At 42.6% G+C, this 25,335-nt stretch overlaps 1 long non-coding RNA gene across 1 annotated transcript; it reads right to left on the minus strand.

Annotated features, from left to right (window-relative positions):
- On the minus strand, window positions 1-24,956 carry LOC310761731. Its single transcript, XR_014547694.1, has 3 exons — window positions 24,209-24,956; window positions 21,198-21,398; window positions 1-423 (listed from the first exon to the last, which is right to left on the minus strand). It is a non-coding gene; the product is annotated as an uncharacterized lncRNA (long non-coding RNA).
- Between the last annotated feature and the right edge of the window lie 379 nt (window positions 24,957-25,335).

A 25,335-nucleotide genomic window follows, 5' to 3' on the forward strand; every position in this document is an offset into this window, starting at 1 on the left:
TAAATAGAGTAGATTTATTAAGAAACAAAAAACAAACAATTTCTTCCCATCCGAATATGACAGGAACTGGAACAGACGGAGTTGTGATGATGCAGGAGTTTTTGTCTAACCTCAAAGATATGTTACAGAAGAAAGCAAAGATATAAAATGTCTTAAGAGAGCCAGCTAAAGATTGTATTTCAGACCTCATTCAAAGCAAAATAGCTGCCAGACAAGCCCAGATAAACCTAGGAATTTGGGTTTAAACTGATGTAGACTTCTTGACTTCAGGCAGCAAAATGTCTTGGGCTAGCACTGGGAGAGAGAAAGTCCAATAACCTGGTCTTCACATGCAGCAGAATAAGATGGTTGGGTTTAAGTGGGTTGCATCGTTCTAGACTTCAGGTGATGGTGTCTTTCAAACGTTTTCCCATATTAAGACAACTGAAAGAAAATATATACACAAGTGATTCAAGCCCAGCAACTCCTCCACAGCAGCATTCTGAAATGATATCTATTCTACCAACTCAGGACCATTCTCCATAATTTCCAACTTCAGTTTGTTTTTAGATCCAGCCTGAGCTGACATTATTTGGTTGGAATGGAATGTCTCTTGCCCTGGCTCAGTATATAGTCACATCACATAGCTAAGCATCTAGCCATTAAAAAGAACAGCATTGCATAACGATGGATCAAAGAACTCACTCTTTAGTGGTATTAACTAAAGAGTCTAAGATTATGGAAGAAATAAAAATAGTTAAAAGGAAGAAGAAGAAGAAATAAAATACGTTTCATCAATAGCCTTTTCATTAGAAAAAAATCAAGCAAGCTCTGGGATTTAAAGAGCATAGCTACAAACAGAAATTGCTTAGCACATTAAAGATAATTTGAAAAGCTATACACCACAAGATATTTTCTACATGCCACTGCTTATTACCAATTTTGTCTTTTTATATTACATTTACTGTTGCTTTCCCCCCTTCCCACAGCTATCGAGCTGATGTGTCACACACAAAATAATGATCTTTTCAGATTCTCCCCTCTTTCTCCCTCCTTTTCTTGCTAGTGATTTTCAATTTGATTCTTACCCCCACCCCCGTTTTCTGCCTCTTCCTTAGTGTCCTTGGTGACACACCATAAATTAGGTTTAATTTTTTCCTCCTTAAACAAGCAATACATTGATTACTCAATCCTTTAGGAAAATTATACTCATAATATAGAACAAAGTATCTCTATTGAACAGATTTCTATGGAGGAATCACTTAAGACAAATGAGTTTGCTACACATCCTAATAATAGATCATCTTTTCCCTCACAGAACAATAGAGATATTGAAGTGCATGTAGAAATGGCCCTCTTTGAAACTGCAGTGTCTATTTAAAGGAGGATAGCAACTCCACAACACCATAAGCCTATTGTGCACCCTGTCTTCCAGAGTGATTCTTATGCTCCCTTCCATCTATAGAAGAATATAACATCTTCTCCTTTTATTGGTAGCATTTTCTCTTCCTGATGTTTGTGGAAATTGAATCAGGCTCAGGGTGGGAGGGGGTGAGAGCAACTCATTTACATATATCTACTTTAAGGGGAGGGACTACAACTGAAAAAGAGTAAGTGGTGGTAGCAATAATTAACATTAGAATGCACGTAGTGAATTCCATGCATTTAAACTGCCTTGCACATATCATTTCAGTCATCCATACATGCCTCCACTGTATTGTTGACCTGGAACCTGGCTTGGTAGTGGAGGGGCAGCCAGTGCAGCTGTTTCAACAATGGGATCACATGTTTTGACCAGATGAGCTTGGGCCTCTCAATGACAAAGATGTGTCCAGGAGAACCCCCAAGCTATGCACTTGCTCCTTGCACGAGATGCGCCCTGCAACCCTGCACCTTCCATGCTCATAATCCCCTCCTCCTCTTGAGGCCAGAACAATTCTCCCCCACCTCTGTGCTCCCTCTCACCGCTGAGCCCCAGAGACAGAGGTTAATGGGGAGAGGGAGGGGAGAAGTGCAGACTCCTCCCCCTGAGAGTCTAGGCAATAACTTCAACTCCTGCCAGGCTGAAGCCTGCAAGTTGCATGAACTGTCATCTTATTTTTTTAATAAAAAAAAAAGGTGTTCCAGCCCACCTTAAAAAATTAAGGTGTTCCAGGAGAATTAAAGTCCTCCACCTGCCATTTGGAGGGAGCAGGCAAACCTGGGGACTCCATGTCAGCCTTGGAGGTCTGGCAACCTTACACCTAAACAAACAAGGGTTGCTTATGCATAGTCAAGGTGAGTCAACTGCTGGTTCTCCCATGTGTTCACATCACTTGATAGCTCTATGTTTGTACATTTGGGACTGGTTTTCCATATTCATGTCCAGTGTTGGCATTACGCGTCAACATTATAGGGTACCCATTGAGGTCCACACTCCTCCCTGCTGACTCCCAGTATTCCATAAATATGTTGTTCTTGCCTACTCACTTTCTGTCTCCAAGCCTGCAAATAGTGACAAGATCAGGTAGCTTCTGTTTGCTCTTTCCTTTGGTTAGCAGTATGGCATTAGGCTTAGACAATGAGATGAACTGCAAATCAGTGGTGGACTTTGTACTCTCAAATTTCAGTGGCACTCTGTGCAACACTAACATTTGGTAACACTAACATCTCTTGGACTTAGTTCTACAGCTTTTTGTGGTGCCTCCTGCAGTGTGGTGCCCACTGTGTCCAAACCTGTTGCACTACCCTAAAACTGCTTCTGTTGAGAAAAAATTCTAGAGACTAAACCAATCTTGACAAATGGAAAATTTTGGCTAAAAGCCATTAAATGGCAATGGAAAGAACAAGTGCAGCAAACGTTCCATTTAAGTAAGGAAACAATGACCACCAGATATGAACAAGTATATTATAATATTGACTAGCATGATGGGTTTAGGGGGTGTAGTAGATGAGTAACTGGATATATGTCAAGGTGACATCATTACACAAATGCATCTTTTGCCTGGATCCATAGAGGCTAATGGATCTAAACATCAGGGAATAATTAACACTGCAATCCAGCCCCTAGGAACTCATGCCCATCATATCACTTGCTGTTCTCATTACTTTCCATTTCCCCACCAGGAAAGAAAAGTTGCAGAGGAATCTTCCATATATATGTGAACATAACTACCCAAAGCACAGACATACTGTACAGTATATTTAAACATTCTAAATGAACAACACCATTGCAAATTTAATTATGCAAGAAACCCATACAAGCCTTAGCCATCATGCTCTAAAAAAAATTCTTTACCATTCCCTAGTTCATATTTCAGGTTGGTCCAAAAAACTCTTTGAAATACAGACTTTTTGTGATTGTTGTGGCCTCATCTTTAAGTGGTATGCAGAATAAGGGAGCAATTCAACACCCAAGAAGCTATCATAAAGCTCTAAGTTAACAAGGTGTAAAGGGACCCCAGATCCTAACAACATTTAGCAGCAGGGCTACTGCTGGTCCCATCCCCACTGCACCCCTTTTTCAGGGCTTACACCTGCTTAAGATCCACCAGGCTTACCGTATTTTTCGCCCTGTTGGACGCACCGGCCCATAGGACGCACCTGGTTTTCAGGGGGGGAAATCAAGGAAAAAAATATGATCCCCACCCCCGCAACTCTGGGAGCAGCAGACAGGCTGCACGCAGCCTGTGCGCTACTCCAAGACCTTCTCCCTGCTTTCGCGGGAGGTGGCGGAATTCCCCCACCTCCCGCAAAAGCCCACAGGAGCCATGCGCGACTCCTACGGGCTTTTCGACCAGGAGGGAGAAGGGACTGAAATGGCACTCTTCAAAGGCTGCGCGGCTCCTACGGGCTTTTCTATGAGGTGGGGGAATTCCCCCACCTCCTAGAAAAGCCAGCAGAAGCCGCGGAGCCCCTTTAAAGAGCGCTCGGCTTTTGCCTGCTTTTGCAGGAGGTGGGGGAATTCCCCCATCTCCCGCAAAAGCCCACAAGAGGGTTGGAGAGTAGCGGGAAGGCGTCGCACGCCTTCCCGCTACCCCCCAATCTCTGGGGCTGGCGATGGGGGAAGCGCTGCTTTCCCCACCGCCAGCCTCCAACCCGGGTTGAAGAGTAGCGGGAAGGCGTTGCGCGCCTTCCCGCTGCCCCCCATCCTCTGGGGCTGGCCATGGGGGAAGCGCTGCTTTCCCCACCGCCAGCCTCAAAGCTGGGTCGGAGAGTAGCCGGAAGGCGTCACGCGCCTTCCCGCTGCCCCCCATCCTCTGGGGCTGGTGATGGAGGAGGCGCTGCTTTCCCCCACCACCAGCCTCAAAGAGCAGACTCTCCTGGCTTCAGCGGAAGCTACACAAAGCCTCCAGAGCGCAGGCTTCGGAGGCTTCGCGTTGCTATTGCTGAAGCCAAGGAGCCTGCATTCGCCCCATAAGATGCACACACATTTTCCCTTCATTTTTGGAGGGGAAAAAGTGCGTCTTATAGGGGAAAAATACGGTAGCTCAGCCAGCTGGTTTTTGGCTGGGCTGGGCTGGTGGAGATAAACCGGCATATTACCTGCTGAACTGGGAATGAGGGAGTTAAGCCAGGGCAGCCTGGTTATACTGGGTACCTCCCAGCTCAGCTGGAGATCCCTAGACCCTAACCCACTCATCACAGCAGATCTTGCTTATAGGATTGCTCCCATAGTGTTACATATAGTGTAGAGATTTATTGTTATATGCAGGAATTGGCTCTCAAGTAGAAAAATAATTCCGAAAAAATTAATTCAAAAATAAATGCATGTTTCAAGAAAAGTTTAATGAAAACAAAGCAGTTCTGAAAACAAATTGCAGCTCTAATGAACAGCAAGTTCAATGCTACAGTTTATATTGTGTTACTCAAACATGAAGTTTGAATGGACTTGTATTGATTGTCAGTTATCCAGTCATTCCTAGTAATGCACATACTTCAGTAGGAGAAAAAAAGTAAAGAAGAACATCTGTAACATTTACTGCAAGTGGCATGGATGCATTCTTTTGGCAAAAGGGAATGTCAGTGATAGACTTCTGAGAGGTCAAAGAATGCTTTCCTTGTTTAGTGGAGAAAGCCTTTCAGCAGTCTCCTCCCCCCCCCCCAAGTCAGCATCCATGCTACACTAACTGTGTCATTTTTAAAAGAACGCTTGGTGCTCACCACTTTTTTATTTTATTTTTGGATAAAAATCAGCCTAAATGTATGCCTTCAAAACAGAGTTTGATATCTTTGGTTGTGTAGTTGTGAGCATGGGAAAATGTACGCGGGTGAAATAAATTGTTAATGTAGCCAAGTGGAGTTGGACCTCTGCTATAACAAAAGCAAGTGTCATCCATAAGTCTTCACATTTTGGAGATAAATGGGACAACAGATTGAAAGAAGAGTGAACACTCAGCACATTATATTGTGCACAAACCCCTCCGATGATGCCAATAGAATTAAAAAACAAATAAACCAAGAAACAACACCCCCCCACACAGCTTTATGAGTCTTAAGAAAGATGTTTCAAGCTTTTAAATGGTTCCATATGGTAACAGAGATGGGGAATAATATGCAGCAACTCAGAGGTAAATCAGATTTTGTGCATGACATATACAGCTTTAATGCAAAGTGGGCAATTCACTCTTGTCACATAACTTAATTCAACCAATGGAGGCCATGATGCTGCTACTAAAGAGTGTCTCTCGGATCAATGCAAACAGAATACAGCTCTGACTTTAGCTGAGTGGGGGCACAATGGCTTCACCTGCTCTGGTTCTTCCAGAGCCTCAGACAAAGGTCTTCTTTCCCTGCTCTGCTGCTTGAGAGCCTTTCACAGCCTAGAAATGGCAGAGACTGAACCTGGGACTTTTCAGCACTTGAACAATGGACAGCCAAATGCCCCTTGGAGATCAGGCACACTCACAGGTACTGTGTGCAGGGCTGAGAATTGCCTAAAGAGCCCTATAGACGTCTATAGCCATGATTGCCACCAACAATTCATGAGCAAGGAAGTAATGATCTAATTGTTTCATTACACACACACACACACACACACACACACACACATATCCCACCCTTTCCCCCAGCGGCACTCTATGGGGTCACATTTTCATGCTTACAGAGGGGGTGGAGGTAGGGAATAGCAGGGTGAGGAGCAGACTCTTTCAGTAATATCACATTTTCCTTTGGCTGCTCATTGTCTGTGTCATTATTCATCTCTTTTTAAGGACACGGCTGATTCTGTATGAGTGAATAGTTTATATGGCCTACAAGAGAGTCACTGAGGCCAAATTGATTTTTCTTTACTGAATATATATCATGTGCCCTTGGGCAGTTACAGAGGTTAGAGATGTAATGCAAGTGATTATGAAAATAGCATGCTTAAAATGCAGGTCTGCATAATACGTGCTAAAAATAAGAATTTAAAAGTATCTTATGATGAGACCAGGCAAAATTCCCTTACCCATAATATTCAAATGAATGCACAACAGAGTTATGCACAATATATTGATAATTATACACCTGTTTACTGAACCACAGTTGTAGGCCCCTTGCAATTCATAGCAATATGAATTGTAAGATTTTCTATTACCTGGTTGTAATCCTGAGAGAAAGTAAATAGTCATTTCAGATAAATGAGTGGGGTAGGAAGTATCTTGTTTCTGATATTAAATTGGGATTTGATAAATGGAAGCAACTGAGGAAGCAGTCTTCTGCTGCGTGTGAGCTCCAAAAGCACAACCGCCAGATTGTGAGAGGGTAGCTAATCCAAGAAATCCACATATCCTTCCTTCTCCTCCACTTTAAATAACTACTGCTTGAAGGGATTAGCAAGCAAGAGATTGAACTATCAAGTGCTGGAACCAATTTCAATTGAAACAATCAAATATTATGCTTGAAAATAAATCCCAATTTGACCTTTTCTTGCCCCATCAGTGGCCGGGGGGTGGGGTGGAATCAAGTGTCAAATCCCAAAAGACAAAAGAATCATAGCAGGCTCAATTATTGCTGGGACATGTAGACTTCAGCTAATTTTCTGAATGTGTTTGGTGCAGTGTGAGTGACTTTCAGGGTTGCATGTGTACAGGACCAATCCTATAGCAAGATCTGCTGCAATAAGCAGGCTTAGGTTCCAGCTACACCAGTTTAACTCCCTCATCCCTGGCTTAGCCAGAGATACAAAGGTGTGTCTTCCCATCCTGACTTACCTGGGATCCAGCTAGCTGAGCAGAGCCCAGCAGATCACAAGCTATCCTAAAGCCTGAAAAGGGGGTGTTTGGGGGGTATGGTGGGGACGGGACCAGTGGAAGTATTTGGGATGGATCCTGAGCCCATTCAGCTCAGTCATGTGAACTGGCAACCTGGGCAAAAAGGGTGCTGTACCCCAAAACCTCTTTGAAAGGCTTGCTTTTCCTCTGCCGGCTCAGCCACCAGTAGCTCCACTGCTGAATGGAGTTTGAATCTGGTGAAACTTGACACTAGCTCAGTTTACACCCGTGTGCTTTAGGCCAGCCTCCTGTGTATTGGACTGATCCCAATATGTGATTGTGCAATATTATTTATTTGATACTAAAATGCTAATGAAGTTTTGCATCCTGGTATCCTGTGTGTGTAGGGGGGGTGTCCAATTAGGAGTGGGAGAGAAATCAATTATGTTTTCAAAATTTGTGCTTTTCTGAATTTTCTGATTAACTTCTCCAACCAATAATATGCACAGAAATTCATATATTTGGGGAAAGTGTGCATAAAATGAATATATTTGTGAAACTAACATACAAAATGCATCATATTAGTGAAAATTGTTTTAAAGATGTGTACATTGGCCAAAACTGCAAAAAAAAAAGAGGGCTTATTAGAATAAATTCACACTGAAATGCTGATGAAATTTTATGAGTTTTCTTCACACTTAAATTGCTACAGATATGTGGAGAACTTGTTTTAAGGCTGGAAAATGAGAAACTAGGGGAAATGAAATTGACTGATTCATCCATTTCTACTTCCAGTGCTCCAAGACTATGTTTCCCCCCCCCCCTCTTCCTGTAAGAAGGTAACATGCCTTCAATTTTAATCAGAAAACAAATGTGCCTCAGGTATTAGAAGTTTGGGAAGTAATAATTTAATCAATGATTTAATAAGCAGCAATAAAGTAAGACAAACAATAAACATAATTAAGAGGCTGGTGCTATGCATGCTTAATCCAAAATAAGTTTTCTGAGTTCAGTGGGACTCTGATACATACTCTTTCTTTGGAACAGACTCAAGTAAACATGGCTAAGCATGGCTTACAGCACTCTTGTGCTATGTGCACTTACTTGTAAGTCCCATTAATACCTGAGCTCTGCCAGTTATGTGCCCGCACTGCTACAGGATCAGTCCACTTCTAGAACATGTGTGTGTGTGTAATTTGATTCATTTTTATTCCACTTTTCACAATATGATAACAGTAAAAGGAATATTAAAATACCAGGAGCCCAGGAAGGTCTGGGCAAACAAATCTTTTGTAATTAGCAAAATGATAACACAGTTGGTAGCTTCTGGATCTCTGACAGCAGACCATTGCACAAAATGGCACCACCAATATTATATCCAAATATCCCTCCCCACCATTTAGTGAGCCTGTTGCTAGGTGAACAAACCTGAACCTGAAGAAGCTGCAGCCTCTCGGGCAATGAAGCAATTGAGCCTCAAGGATGTGAGTGATGCATTTTTATACTTTAAGCCAAAAATTACCTCAGAACATTTGGAATGTGCAAAAGCCAGTAGATGATTGAAGGGATGTTCATGGTACTGGCTTTAAGCACAGCAAGGCTAGTCACACTTCTCTGAAGTCTCTCAGCCTCACTCACCTCACAGAGTGTTTGTTGTGGGGGAGGAAGGGAAAGGAGAATGTTAGCCGCTTTGAGATTTCTTAAGGGGAGTGAAAAGGGATGCGGGTGGCTCTGTGGTCTAAACCACGGAGCCTAGGGCTTGCCAATCAAAAAAAGGTCAGCGGTTCGAATCCCCGCGACAGGGTGAGCTCCCGTTGTTCGGTCCCTGCTCCTGCCAACCTAACAGTTTGAAAGCACGCCAAAAGTGCAAGTAGACTAATAGGTACCACTCTGGCGGGAAGGTAAACGGCATTTCCGTGTGCTGCTCTGGTGTCGGTGTTCCATTGCACCAGAAGTGGCTTAGTCATGCTGGCCACATGACCCGGAAAAATTGTCTGTGGAGTGGACAAATGTGGGCTCCCTCAGCCTGTAAAGCAAGATGAGCACCTCAACCCCGGAGTCATTTGCGACTTAACTGTCAGGGATCCCTTTACCTTTACCTCTAAGGGGAGTGAAAGGTGGGATACCAAGTCCAAACTCTTCTTCTTCTTCCCCCGCTAAATTTAAGCTGCATGTTCACAGTGTTGTTCATATCAGATAGGGGTGTAGAGATGTCTTCACCTGACACACATGACATTGTGGGTTTCTTTCCTCTGCAATGCCTCAACCCCCAAAGTCCTGTTTATTAAGCTGTGATTTGTGCAAGAGTGCTCATCTGTGCATCCACAATGGCTATTAAGGTATATTTGCATTGCCATTTACTCCACATCTAGTTTTTTAGTTGGATTGAAGCTGGTTTGGGGTGGGGGAGGGAAGCATCAGCAGTATGACCCTACATGACTGACATGGAATTGTAGCTAACCTTGTGTGAATGCAGATTCAAAAACTAGCAGTGGGGCAACTTTGGATGCAGAGTAAGTGGCAATGTGAGCACACCCTAAGAGTGTGTTTTGCACATTTGCCTGGAAGACCTGGCTTGTTTCTGTCAGAGCCATCAAATAATGCATTCTCAAGTGTCCTTAAAGGTAAAGGGACCCCTGACCATTAGGTCCAGTCACGGACGACTCTGGGGTTGCGGCGCTCATCTCGCTTTACTGGCCGAGGGAGCCAGTGTACACCTTCTGGGTCATGTGGCCAGCATGACTAAGCCACTTCTGGTGAACCAGAGCAGCCCACGGAAATGCCGTTTACCTTCCCGCCGGAGTGGTACCTATTTACCTACTTGCACTTGACGTGCTTTCGAACTGCTAGGTGGGCAGGAGCTGGGACCAAGCAACAGGAGCTCACCCAGATTCAAACCACCGACCTTCTGATCGGCAAGCCCTACGCTCTGTGGTTTAACCCACAGCACCACCCATGTCCTCAAGTGTCCTTAAATGAGCTCTATCATGGCATGAAATTTGGGTCTTTATTCTTTCAATGTGCACATGAATGAATATTCTGGGCAGGAAGAGCTTCTGTTAGGCTACATCCATAATGCTTCTTTTGCTGACAGGTAAAGTTTTTCCTGTTTTTAAAGAGCTTTCATTCACTGTCGATGGTAGCAGTTGTGTTTTTAGCTCCAAGCTTTAAAGCATTTTGATTGATTTTTATGTTTTTTAATTGCTCTGTAATTTTTATTATATGATTATTAGGTAATTTGGAATCTTTGCAATGAGACAACGGACAAATTCATATATGAGAAGGTGCAGAAAAAATGTAAAAGACAGTTACAAACAGATTCTGAAGATTTTCCTTCAGCACTACTGACTTTTCTAGCTATGTTATTCCCTTTTAATATCCTGGGGGGGGGACACAGGACATTCTGTTGTTGTTCAATTACGAGTGAACAGCAGCCATTTTGGTTGCCGTGATCTCAAGCAATTTCATAGCGCAATTCCCTCCCCTCCCCAATTTTTCCCCCAGGGTTGTGATCTCATGTGGTGCCCCAAAGTGTGAATTTTTAGGTGTTGTGCCCAAAAAGACCACCGGGGTTGGGGGCACGGCTCAGCAACCAAAATGGCTCTTGTGAATAAAAATGGGAATTTGGCATTCAGGACGATGCAGTCCCAGATTTTGGCTTCCAAGTGTGGGAGGGTATGGGTAGTGGGAAGCACTCAGTTTAAAATAATAGGGTGGTACACTAGATCCCAGAGCAAATTGGGCTGATTTGGGTCAACCCAAATTTAGCAATCCCCAATCGTCGCAGGTCTGATCAGGTCCGTTTCAATGTAATTGGGATTTAAGCCATAATTAAATGCTGTGCAAGGTACTGAATTGATTTGGGCCCTGGACCTAGGTTAGGATGGCAGCCATGTTGTATTGAGGCACGGAGGGTGAACAGAGCCTGCTGGGCCAGCCTAGCAACCAGATACTGTGTAAATTAGGCTTCAGTCTTACCAAAAGAATTTCTTAGCATAAAATCCCAGGGAAGGTGGTTTGCCATAGACTCTTAAGGACCTGTAGACACCAGCAACCCACAATTCTTAGATGCAGTTGCTCTGAAAAGATTTGGTTGTAGGGCTTCCACACCTAATGAAAGTCCAATAAGAAGCCCTCAAATGTGTGTGTGGGGTGTATATATATTATAAGGCCATTGCAAGGAAGGCTGGGAATAATGGAAGGAAAGCAGTGAAGCATTTGCGAATGAGTCTGGCAAGAACAGACAACCATTCTCCAAAAAAGCTTGGACTGAGGTGATTGGTGTTTGTCCATCCCTGATTTGAAACTGGGACAATAGCAATTGTACCAATATATTAGGAGATGTCTACTCCCTAACAATCTATTCCAGCACCTGATTTTGTCTTACAAGAGGACTGGAATAGGGTGGGGATCCCAGAATATGAATATATATGTATGTGTATGTGTATATGTATATGTATTGTATTGATAAAGTGAATGAAATTCATTCTTTTAGGTCAATCAGGCTTCTTTAACTGCAGCCCGAGTTTAGACACTTTTCTTTTGGTCTCATATTCATTAATACAGTTTCCTGTCTAAGGAGAGTTAGTCCATCACAGGTTCATTGCTTCCACTCACCATCACAGAGAAGATGAGCTTACACTTTGCTGCATGAGTGAAAGATGCACTCAATTTTGCCTCCAGTGCACCTCCATCAATTTTAAAAATAGCAACATCGAAAACAACCTATTTTGCAAAACAGGCCAATGTTTCAAGGTATTATTATTTTTTTTTTTAAAAAAGAGATAGGTCTTTGAAATTCAGCATCCCTGTTCAACTTGATGAAGAAGTCTGTTTACTCATCTGGGAGGACGTCTTTAAAAGACAATTCTGTGGTAAGCCTGAGGTCCTAGAATGACTCATTTGGGACTAGCTGGTAGTGCAAGATAAAGATTTATGTGTGTTGAAAATTCAAGATTACTTAGGGTGATATGTGTGAAGTTACAAAAGGCTAGGAACTTAAGTCAGTATTAAGGGCAGGTGAGGTAACATAAGGGAGAGAAAAAATAGCAAGGTGGACTGTGCTGGGAGAAAGGGAGTGAGTGTGCCATGGATTCAGGTCCCCGTCCTTCCCAAACAGGTGATGTCCAGCACCGATTGCCCAGCCAGGCAGATAATGTGCGGCAGCAGTATGCAGGCAACTTGCTGGAGCTGAATGTTTTAATTTGGACCCATTTTAAACATGTGAATATATAATTATAAATATATACATTGTCCTGATGCTATAGCAGTGTTTCTCAGATGTATTGCAGGGAAACTTCTGTCTTGAAGCTAAAATATTTACATTTGATGTGTGAAATAATTAGAATGACACTCTCATGAAAGCCTTCCACTCTCCTTGGTTTTTATGTATAAATCATAGATCCAATCATTCCTCCTGGCTGCATGGAGGAAAGTCCAGAGCAGCGGTTCACGTGGGGACGAACAGACAGCTTCCTCTGAAATTGGGCAATTTTGCCATGTCTCCATATGAGGAGTGACTGAAGGATCCACTCACACCAAAATGCAGAGAGATGACGCAGAATTATCAACCCCCATGATGACCGATTGGAAAGGTCATGAAGCCTGTATCATCATGCAGAGATACAGTGGGATACCTCTTCTATGGGAGGAAACGTGGGATTAATTTCCTATTCAGTCACGAGTTTATTGAGTATGTTTGGGCCGGTCTTTATTTCTCAGTCTAATGTACCACCAAGATAGTTGTGAGGATAAAACGGAGCAGGGAGGAGAGAACCACATATACAGCCCTGAGCTCCTTAGAATAATGTGGAAGGGGGAATACACAAACAAAATATATATTCTGCTGCTACAAAGAAGGGTCAGAAAAGTAAAATTAAAATAATATGTAGATAGGTTAAAAATCCTTTGCTAATCAGTAATCCATTTTTAAAAATGTATCTGGAGGATGATACTATTATCTCTTTTCTGTGTATTAATGTCTCATGAGCGTACAAATGAAGAAAATTCATGCAATCTTTGAGGCAGCAACACCTTCAAACCAGAAGCCAAATAGAGATATCATGAAATATCAATCTATCCTGTGCTTAGCAACTTGATTGTGAAAATCTTTTTTTAAAACTGTACATCAGTGAAGCTTTAAAGGGCAATAGCTAAAATAATGTGGGGAAGTTTTACAAAGGTGCATTGGCTGCTAGTCTTTCGAAGTAATTTTGTCACATAATCCTCTGTGCCATATTGATATAGCTTGATCATGAGCTTGCCTTTGGCTAGGATTTGCGGGTGCACACACAGACATCACTGCCACCACCAAAGGTGATAAGGTGTAAGAGTTACATATGCTAGACTAATGGCAAATGAGCTTCGCAAGGTTTAAACTATTACTATCTGTTTACAGTGGTACCTCGGGTTAAGTACTTAATTCGTTCTGGAGGTCCGTTCTTAACCTGAAACTGTTCTTAACCTGAAGCACCACTTTAACTAATGGGGCCTCCTGCTGCCACTGCACTGCCACTGCACGATTTCTGTTCTCATCCTAAAGCAAAGTTCTTAACCCGAGGTAATATTTCTGGGTTAGTGGAGTCTAAAAGCATATGTAACCTGAAGCGTATGTAACCCGAGGTACCACTGTATTTATTTCCTGGTATCATAGGGTAGGCTGACCTTTCTGGACTGTCATCTAAATGAGACTTTAGCATTGCTTGATATCCTGTTAGAGAAGGCAAGGCAGAACTCAGCGGCCAGGTTGCTCACTGGAACAAGACGGTTTGAGCATCTTTCAACGATCCTGGTCCAACTGCACTGGCTACCGATTAGTTACCAGGCCCAATTCAAAGTGCTGGTTTTGACCTATAAAGCCTTTAACAGCTCGGGACTGCAATAGTTTAAGGACCGCCATTCCCATATGAACCTACCAGGACCCTGAGATCATCTTCTGAGGCCCTTCTTTGTGTGCCTCCTCCTCGAGACGTCCAGAGGGTGGCAACACAAGAACAGAGCCTTCTCTGCAGTGGCTCCCCATCTGTGGAATGCTCTCCCCAGGGAAGTTCGCCTGGCGCCTTCATTATACACCTTTAGGCGCCAGGCAAAAACATTCCTCTTCAACCAGGCCTTTGCCTGACCTGACATCCTATACCCTTTTTAAAATGCTGGCTCTTTTCGAGGCGGGGGGGGGGGGAGGATCTGGTTTTTGTTTTGCTTTTATGTAAGTGATTTTTAATGTGAACCACCCTGAGACCTTCAGGTATAGGGCGGTATAGAAATAAAACAACAACAACAATTTACGTATTAGATAAGAAAGAAAAAAACACATTTTATTACAAGTTAATCCTCCCTGCCAATGCAAGTAAGCATGAGTTCCAATTTATAATATGTCACAATTTATAATAAGTCCTGTGATGCAGATACCACTCCTGTGTGCTTGAGATTCCAGTGCCCAGAGCTCTCCCCACCTTGAAGAAAGAAGATTGGCGTAGAACTCCCCCACCCGCTGTGCCTGTTCTGGCTGTGATTTGAAATCTCTCAGCTATGAACTTGCCATACTTTTGTCTTGGCATGGTGATGTGCCAGGTTAAACAGACCCCCATCACTCCTTGAGTGGAAGGAAACACCGTCTTCAGTTGAGCTGAAGGTATGGGAGAACACCAAGCAGAAAAATATGCAGTTGGGGTGAGAACACAGCCCTGCTTCACACCGCTCTCTATAGGGAAGGCGTCCGAGGATGAACCATGTGCACATTCTTGTGGAAGGGCACCGTCATCTTGTGGCACTTAGGTGGGCATCCTATCTTGTTGAGCAGTGTGAAGAGTCCTTTTCGGCTGATGAAGTCAAAGGCCTTCATCAGGTCTATGAAGGCAACAGACGAGGGGTGTCTCTGCTCTCAGCATTTGTTCTGCAGCTGGTGCAATGAGAAAATCATGTCAACTGTTGAGCTCTGAGCTCTAAAACTGCACTGTGACCTTGGATAGACCCTGTCAGTGTGTGACTGTAATCTGTTGAGAACTACATGGGCAAAGGCTTTCTCCACAGGACTCAGCAGAGAGATTGCTTGATGGTTGTTACAATCATGGCGGTCACCTGATGCCTTCCTCTGCCCCACCTGCAGTAAAAGAGGCTTCTCCCATATCTGTCTCTACAGCCACAGCAGGTGCTGTAACTCTCCAACGGTTTGACTTAACCCCCACAAGGGTAATGGAGTACCTGCAGGGGCAGAAAGAGCCAGCACTTGTGGGACTAATAATAAGGAAGGTTATTGTTGGGCTTGCATTTGATGTGAGGTAGAGTAAAATGAAAGAGTCTGTGGTATATTATAACTGCATATTCTGTCTGTCTGAATGTATGTATCTGTCACTGTTGATCCATACTGGAAAAGAATTCAGATAAATTTATGTTCTACCTGCAATCAATCGCAGGAAGCAAGTGGTATCCCATAATGTCCAATCCCCTAAATGTTAATTACAGGGGGCACGCTAACAATTAATTTTAATTTTTATATTTAAATTCTTGTTATTGCATATTGTCCCTTGTATTCATGATATTTTTTATGATCTGTGATATTGTGTGTGTTGAAGCTGGTCTATGACCATATTAATAAATTCAATTCAATTTATGTTCTACTGTCCTAAGCTGACCAACTCACAGTATGGGTTCTCTCTCTATGGAAGAACAAACTCATACAGACTTCCAGAGCCACTGAGTTTTATTTAGAGGGTTATATAGTGGAATAATACAACATACACTTTTTCTTGTTTCTAACACGTTTATAGTTCTATTTTGATTTGGATTACGTTTGTCAGGTTTTAGCTTGTATATTTTAATTACAAACACAAGCTTGTAAGAAACAACAATCATCTTGAAAAACAATGCTCAGCAAATACTCTGGTTTATACAGATACATTACCTTTAATTTTAATTTTTAAAATTAGGACTTCCGGGAGAGGCGTCATGGCTGACTAACTGCTTTCTGCCAGCATGCTGTTGACAGAGATAATTATGTGGTGATTAATTATAGCTAGGCTATAAATCCTAGCTATTGAATTATCTCTGAGGGACAGAGAGAACAGGGATTAACTTTCAATATTCTGAAAGCACTGATCCCATGTGGCAGGATCAAGAAATCTGCGGAGGACCCGGATGGACAGGCTGAGTAATGGGAAGGACTGTAACTGTGCTCAACACTGCATAATAACCCTAGACATAAGTCCTTAGGGCAAAGGTCAGATTAACCTCCCTTTCTTCAATTATCTTCAAAACCCATATAAATTACGATCAAAACTATCTCTCTGACAGTTAAAATGTTTGCATGAAATATGTCCCAACTGCTGGCTTAAGAAAAGATGCTATTCAGGGGCTGAAATCAAAATAAACAAAAAGCGTGCAACGAAAAAAAATTTAAACAGAGATTTTCCATTGCTGATAATGGAATTTATTTTGCTTTGTTCTGCTTTTAATCCTCTGCTTCATTGATGAATCTGCGGATTGTAATGAGAAACTACATGGCTGCGCGCTGTGAGAGTAAATAAAGATTGTGTGGAACCGAGCAATAGGAGTCAGCACAGTTGAAATTATGGGAAACATCTCCCTGATTGTTGGGGGAATGTGGCGGCTCTTGGACTTAGAGCAGAACTGCGTAGAATGCACAAGAATGGACTGGATAAAGCTGAGTCTGAAGAAGTTAAAGAGTATTTGGAAGGACTCTTGGGGGGGGGGGGATACTGATGGAGTATTCCCAGAACAGAACAATGAGATAACTTTCACAAGAGTGCTGGGAGGAGTGGAACTAGAGGAAGTGAAACAGTCAGTGGACTTATGGTGTGGGAAACCATGGTTAACAAGAAATGAGACTAGAAAATTTGAGTAAGTGTGTGAACTAATGAATAAATAATAATCAGTGATTGTGGATTATGGTCTCAATATATGATCACAGTGAAGAGACGCCTGAAGGAATGATTGAGGATGTCTTGTCGCTCAGGACCAGAGGCAAAGCTGGTATGCTGAACTGGACGAAGACTATTGTTGACATTTATCAATAAAAGGATTTGGAGAGCATCTTTTGGACTTTTTGTTTTGAAGGAAAATGAACTTGGGATGCCTAGAACTGAAGATGGAAAAACACAGTCTAGCAGATGGAAGAACAACTGGATATTATTTGGGATTGAACATTGTAAGTATTTTGAAGAAATCTTGTACATACCACTGACAGACAGACAGCTGAATATTGTTTTTATTTTTGTTTCTTTCCAACTAGTTCTATTTATTTTTTATTATCTTCTTATCTTTTTCTGATTCTTATGTTACCTGTTCTTTTTCTTTTTTGGTTTGTTTTTGTTTTGATCGGTCTTTTGTTGCTATTGTCCTATACTCTGGGTTAAAGAGAGAACTGTACGCAGATGAAGGTTATGATCACTTGGTGAAGGATCCTGTGTGAGACAAAGAGATGGGGAGATCTTCCAGGGTGAGAGGCTGGAGGATGCTCCCAGGTGAGGGGGGCTCACCTTTTTCATGCTTGGAACAAAAGTTGAGATATAACTTTAAGAGAAAACTTTACATTCTTCTATATTTTTTCCTTTTTTCATTCTTTATTTTCTTGGTTTTTGCATGTTGTTTTTATTATTTTTGTTCTTAGATTAGTTTGTTTTTTATTGTATTATGAAAAGTCTTAATAGATTTTTTAATTTTAATTTTTAAATTAAACCACTGTTCAAAAGTTGAGAAGCCTTTTTCCTACTGGAGCAACTTCTTTGTTAGTTTTGCCCCCTCCCCACAAAACGTCTCAGTTTATCAGCATGTATTCTCTCCAAGTATAGCACCTTTTTAAATAACAGCTAGAGTATTCTGTCTTTGGTAGAAATAAGGCCTTATCTACTTGATGCAACCTGCAGCTTGAAGCACCACTTTGTTTGCAGCAATATGTACACTTGCAAAAAAAACAAAACCCTGTCACCTTCTTATAAGGCTGTGGACTTGTGGATTTAGGTCAGGATGAAGTTAGGAGGTGACAGGTTTAGTTGAGATTCCTGCATTGCACGCGGTCGGACTTGATGGCCCTCAGGGTCCCTTCCAACTTTACAATTCTATGATTCTATGAACTGTTCAATATCAAATAAAATATTGATATGTGTCAAAGAGGTATAAATTCAGATCTGCACTCTGCAGTAAACACATGCAATGAATCTTTGAATGCTGCAGGAACCAAGAGATGAATATGCATGTGCGACCCAGTCCTTAATAAGAGAGGTTGTTAAAAGTGAAATCACTGTTCCTGTAAATTTGCACAGGCGATTCTGGGATGTTAACTGGGTTATGGGTTCCAGCAAATATTCATCACACCTCTGTTGCTGCCATGAAAATGACAGAAGGACAGCAGAAAATGTGAGTGTCATCCATTTAATGGTACTGGCTTCCAACACATGATGGGGGGAAGATGTCTGGATAACTGACATTGATATGACCATGATGCTCGGTTGCAATGTCAGTTAATCTGGTATTTGATGTCACTTTGAAGATTTAAAAATAATAATGAGGCAGTCTTCATGCTCACATTGACTGAAAATTAAATACACCCCGCCTATTCTATGGAAATGGTCTTAATTTCACAACATCACTTAATTTATTCATTATAAGAGAAGCTGGGAAGGTCATTTTATTGAAATAAATGTTGGGCCAGTTTACATTGGATATAACCATGAGCCGGGGGGTGGGCACACAACACAATGATATTATGAAGCACATTTTCATCTACTACATGTTACAACAACAGCACCAAGATTATTGCCAAATCTACTTTTGCCCGCAGCAGAACACTGCGCCTAATTTTATGAGGTTGTTTTACTGCAACAGTTGCCATTTCAGGAACATAAACATTTTCAGACAAAACCTTGCCTTCCACTATTTCATTCCTGTTCAAAACCAATGACACCCCCCCCCATCTACTGCTGAGGCACCAGAGTCAACAGTCCCCAGATTTTGTGGGGTATGTTGACTGCTAGGCATGAGAAAAGGTTTTGAGAGAAGCACGAGGATTGCTGTAAAGCCTGATGACGACCCAAAGACAAGAGCCACATTCAGGTGTTCACAGAATGCAGAAGGGAAACGAGCAATGCACGAACCATGTGCACTAGACCTGCCCCCCCCCCTGACCTTGCTGCTTCCACCCCAGACTTACATCTGAGAGGGAATTATTCATGTGTTTAGAACATGCTTGGAATCTTCCCCAGCTAGGAAGCTTGCAAACCCACAAAGAATTCCCCTTCAGACTTTCCTGCTCATGTATGGGAAGCTCCGGAGTGGGCGTGGGGCCTTTGGAGGTGATGTGCGAGCATCCAAGTCTACCCAGCTGCTTAGAAATTTGAGGTATTTTTAATCTGTTATAGTATTGTAACTTTTGTATGTTTTAAGGTAGAGTTGTGTTCTCCCCCCTTGGTGTTACTGTTTTATCTTTTGCAAACCACCTTGAGAGGTTGTTTTTTTTTACAATTAGGTTCTAGAAGGAAGAGCCATTTGGGGACTCCTCTGCAGGTCAACTGTTCAGGTTCTTAAAAGAACAGTGGCCCCCTCTTTCACAGCGTTCAGGTGATAGCCTTTCTGCTGATACCATGCAAGTGGTTCAGGTGCAAAAGGCCAACAACCTGGTGCACGGCACATTAGAACTGGTGCAACAACTCTTTGACAGTATTACATGTGAATGGGTCCCCAAGATTTAAAGTTTTGGGCCAGCATGTGCCAGCCCATGGATTTGTAGATAAAAATATGACCAGAAATTTGCATAATCTTAATCATCCTTGAAATTCCTTTTATCTAAATCTTTTTATCCTATGAATCAGAAATTCTACATGAATATAGTTTCTGCATTTTTAGTATACACATTATTATGCAAACTTTGTACTAAGTAGGATAAATATTTACATGTAAAGGGTTGCTCAGTGACTTGTGGTAGCTTTGACTATATTATATAAACTGCAGATTGCATGAGATTGTGAGAAAGAGGAAGAAAAGGAGAGGCATGGTGCCACTGAACCTTAAGGCATTGTGGATTTAAAAGCAAATCAGGCTGTGCAAACAAGTTCTCATCGTACAAAATTGTATTATTATTATTATTATTATTATTATTATTATTATTAAAATTAGCCATTTAATATTTTTAGAAGTCTTTAAGGTAGCTTATGAAGACCAAACAATACAATAGGAAATATATTAAAACAAAAAAATATATGTAAACAGAAGTACAGCAGAATTTGCAGCTTTGGCAAATGAAAGAGACTTGAGAAGCTGTAATAATATAGCCCGGATATTACCAGTCTCTGGAACAGTCACCGCTTTTCAGGAGGAGGCACAGCTGGGGGTATCCACTAAATACTATAGATGCCATTTCTGTGACCAACAGCAAAACTTAAGGAAGTACAAGCCCATCCAATACAGGCCAACTACTATTCTCATGGGTGTTGACTCATCTAACCACCACACTCGTCTCTTGTCTGGACAGGGTTAAGCATTCATTTATTATCCTTTATGTAGAACACTGCAGACTACAAATCCCTATTCTGGACATGCATAGCTACTTTTGGATAAGATTAAAAATAGATTTAGTGTTTGGTATTGTCCGCGTATTGACGGTACTTCCCCTTAGTAGATGGCCTCTCCTAGTGGTTTCATGTAGCATGGTGGAATAAAACCAGATGGAATCCCATAAGATAAATGCCACAGAGTCAATGAATAGTCATCCAGCTCTACCTGCTGGAATCTGCCTGTCAAGTCAGGTGAAGCCACTGCAACATAGTGTCTCCTATTTGCATTCCAGATAGCCAAAGCAGGAGGATACCATGACTGATGGAATGGTGTAAAAGCTGCTGAGAACAACAAGTTAATCAAGTATCTCATCCTAGTGTAGACTGCCCACAAAGGTTTCAGTTCCCAAAACTGCCAGAAATGGGTTCAGAAATGCCATCCAGAAATGTCTGGTGTTACCTGCCATCACACAAAAAGCTTTCCCAATAACAGGAGTTTTGCTACCAAGTCCATTGATGTTTCTGCAGGAGCAGTCTCACTTACCTCCTCTTGGATCCACCTGGACACATCCTTGCTGCTAGTGATCAACCATGATGAGGAAAGGTCAGGCATAGGGATTGTTGACTGTACTCCTCCAAGTGTCTTATGCACATCTACTGGCTGCTGTAGTGGAAACTCATACTGAGGCAAAGGAAACACCACACTTCAGTTATTTGTCCCACTATTAGGGGAAGAAATATTTTCCTAAGAGAAAATCATGCCAGCCGAAAGTTAGTGTGATGACCCCACTGTCCATGAATGGGTTACCCAAAATAATTTATAGTTTTGGTACAGCCAACCCATATTTAAAATTCTTATATAAGAAAACAACAAAATAATAATCTGTTTGATAAAATCAACCTGAAATGCAATATTACTAGCATTAGTTTCCATTTTAAGTTGAAAAAACAATGTCTATCACAATGACAAACACACATATAAAAAGAGATGAAGGCCCCAATCCAGGATGAGGCACCTGCATTAACCGCTTCTGGGTGCAAAGCTAATGCCATGCATGTGTATCCAGCATTCAAATGGCTGGGTGCATCTTTTCCTGCAGGGTGGGATGCCCTTGTTTTGTCCACAGCAAATTATTTCCCATGACCAGACCTGGATTAGGACCTGGATCTGCTGGTTTGAGATTGATAGCCACTTGTTAATTTCATACAAACACTTGCAACTTTTTCAAATATCTGTTTGATCTTTGTTATCAAGGTGAAGGACAACCCAAAGACATCCAGCCAAAATCACAGCATGAGAGCAGCATTTCCTATAACTATTCCTGACAGCTGTTTATCCCATCTATTTTTAAAACTTCCAGTGAAAGAGATTTTGCAGCTTCCCTTGTGAATTCTTGTCATTGCTCACCTTTTCTGAAAGTTTTTTTCTAATTAGAATAAATTTAAGCCAGCAACTAAAACGGACTGGTCCCTATCCATAGAAAGTTACAACCTATTGAGCTCTATTAATTTCAGAGGACTTATTCATGATGAACTATTTCATGAGCAAGACTATAGAGCTGAAACGAAAATGTTCCATATGTATGGGCTTCTCATTCTTTTCTATAAGGTACCACTGATGATGTTTCAGGGAGTGCTCAAGTGTAATAGTGCAGTTAGTACTGCAGCATCAGGACCAGTGTGTTGTAATAAATCTACATGAAGCCTGCAATTGCTAAGTAATACTTAATTTTGTCTCTTACCTCTGAAGAGCCTAGACCTGCTTAGATATAGTTCCTAAAAGGAACTCAGTCAATGAGTCGCCAGGGGAAGCAAGGTCCTGCAAGGCTTGGCGGAATCTATCAGGGTCCATCAGCCTCCATGAACGAGCCCAAATTGGCACGCTACCTAAGCAGGGTGGGGGTGGAAAGTCAATCCTGGCTTTCAGGGCATAGTGATCAGACCATGGCACCTTCATCGAGGGGGACATGATCACATCTATGCCTGCACCAAAGATCAAATCCAGCATGTGGCCTGCTTGATGTGGGGGGGCCCGAAACAAAGTGGGAGAGCCCTAATGTCGCCATGGAAGACACCAGGTCCAGAGTCTGTGCGGAGGGAGTGGCATCAGCATGGATGTTGAAGTCCCCCAATACCAATAGGTTAGGGAACTCCAAGGTCCAGCCGGCCACCGCCTCCAGCAGGCCTGACAGGGTGGCTGCTGGTGCGCTAGGTGGCCGGTACACCAGCCAGACAGCCAAGCTCTCCTCAGAACCCCACACTAGGCCAACACATTCAATGCCAAGGATCGATGGTGATGGCAGAGCCCTGAAAGAACAATCTTCCCAGATTAACAATGCCACCCTTCCCCCCCGGCCCTTGCAACTGGTGGAGGACGGAGAAACCCAGGGGTGCCATCTCTCGTAAGGTAACTGTTTTCCCTTCATGCACCCAGGTCTCCGTCACACAAGCCAGGTTGACCCCCTGCGAGGTAAAGAAATCTCGCAGGGTGGCGGTTTTGTTGCCTATAGACATGGCGTTGCACAGTACCAGTGACAGAGGTGAATAATCCTTGCTCACCCTACCCTCATCCCTCGGGATGGGGTGCAGATTGGAAGGGGTACGAGCATATCCGTATCTCGATCCCCTTCGCCTATAACATCTGCCCCCACCGCCATACCTCCCTCGCCCCTCCACGGTAGCAATTCCAAGCCTCATACTAGCCTCCATTGATGGCAATTGATGTTATTCTTTCCCAGCCCAGTTATTCTGCTTATAATATCAACAACTTGATATACTCTAATTAGTCGAGTAGGACAAACCAGCTAACCATCAGCTACCTATCTGATTATATGAAAACTATTATATTATTTGTCAACCAATAATATTAAACTAATTAATTAAATTAGAAAATAAACCACAAAACATTCCACGGCTAAACAAAGCTACCATATAACATACATTCAGGGAAGAAAAACCACCTAACTAGCAGGAAAACAACAATCAAGTATCTAACAATAGAGAAGCAAAACTTAAATATAATCATGAAATAACGGACTATAAAGAACTAAAACAGCTGGCAAAGGAAGGGGGAAGGGAAAAAAATTCCTCCTACCCTTAATATTGGACCCAGAATTCTGCATAAGATGCTATTAATGGACAACAAGGGAGGTGATATATCACATTTTCCTCTAAAATTAAGAGCTAAACAAGGAATGGCTAATGCCAAACCTGATCGATTCTTCCCCCTGTGCTATCGACAATTCTGGGCCCCGGAGGTTTTTGTAGCATCATGTGCCAGCTTGAGTCTACTCGAATCTCTGAATCTGCCAACCTGGACAACCAAGCGACATCAGGGGACGGGCAAAGGAAGGAGGGGCAGGCTCGGTAAATTCCCTGTTCGGTGTTGATGCCATGCTCAATGGTCTCAGGGGGCTCTCCCCTTGCTGTTGCGCTAGCACTTGTAGCAACAGAGAAAGTGTTCCTCTTAGCATCAGGAGTCCTCGGGTTTACCCCCGCAGCTGGTGTTCTCAGGGGCCACGGGGTGATACCTTGGGGGGGGGGAGCCTCCGTTACCTCATCGTTCTCCATGCCAGGGTGGGAGCCGTCAGTGTTGCTGCCTCCGGGACCGACCGTTCCCCAGCTGCCACCTGGGTAGGTTCAATCTCAGGTGCCTTGAGACCTGGGAGGTTCAGGATTGGCCTCGTCCTAAACTCCAGCTGCATCTGAAGAAAGGATGTCAACTCACCCCCAGGTGGAAGGCCCTCATCACAAAGGCCCCTGAGAGCCTTGACCTCACGTAAGTTCTGTTGGTTACCCCCTCTGCTATGGCCAGCTGCCAGCCCTGTGGCTTAAGAATCTCTGGCGTCTTGAGAGCAGAACCGTCTGACAATCACTGACAATCATTCTCAAAGAACCAAGAAGCAGGAACCAAGAAGCTGCAGAAGGGGCTTCCAGTTCCACTCTGCCTTAATGGAGGCAGTCCCCATGACAGCGGGAGATCGTTGGTGAAGGAAAAACAAGGATGAATCATCCTTGCAAATTCTCCCCAGGGATGGGGGGAACGGGCTTCACTCGCAGTTCATCTCAACACCTGGCTCTGGCATAGAATGTGGGGGGCAGGGAGGCGCTGAGTGCAAAAGCCCTTCACCTGGTGTAAACCCTCCAACACTGCCATTAAGAAGCAGAGGTTCTGTTAATTAGAGCTTAATTGGACTAAAGTACAGGCCCGTGCTAGAAGAGATGAGATCACAAAATTCAGAACAAACCAACTGCAAGGACTTCAAGGTTTGAATTTTAGATAAGACTTCGTTCAGTGCAAAAGACGGGGCAGTGGGGAGCTCACGCTTTCTTTATTTAAAGTTTTCTTCTCTACATTTATGATTCAGCAACTCTCCTCTGAATGTTAGTTCAAATTATATTTCTACAAGAGAGGATGGAAGAAATTGGATTATAATATCAAATGAACTGTGTGTGTAAAAAAAAAGGAAAAAGGGAATAAAGCTCTATATTGCAAAAGGTTTATGATGGAAACTTAGAACTTGCTGTTCCCCATCCTTTATTATATATGAAGTGAACTGAATAACACTAAGAGGGCTTGGAATTTAATTTAATTGGAAGGATAATTTGCCATATATCTTCAGCTGGAAGGAAGGATGAAAGGAGTCTGTGAGCTGCCAAGGAACTAATAAGGTTCCTTATTG

The sequence above is a fragment of the Podarcis filfolensis genome (assembly GCF_964270895.1).
Source record: "Podarcis filfolensis genome assembly, chromosome: 4".
Taxonomy (NCBI): domain Eukaryota; kingdom Metazoa; phylum Chordata; class Lepidosauria; order Squamata; family Lacertidae; genus Podarcis; species Podarcis filfolensis.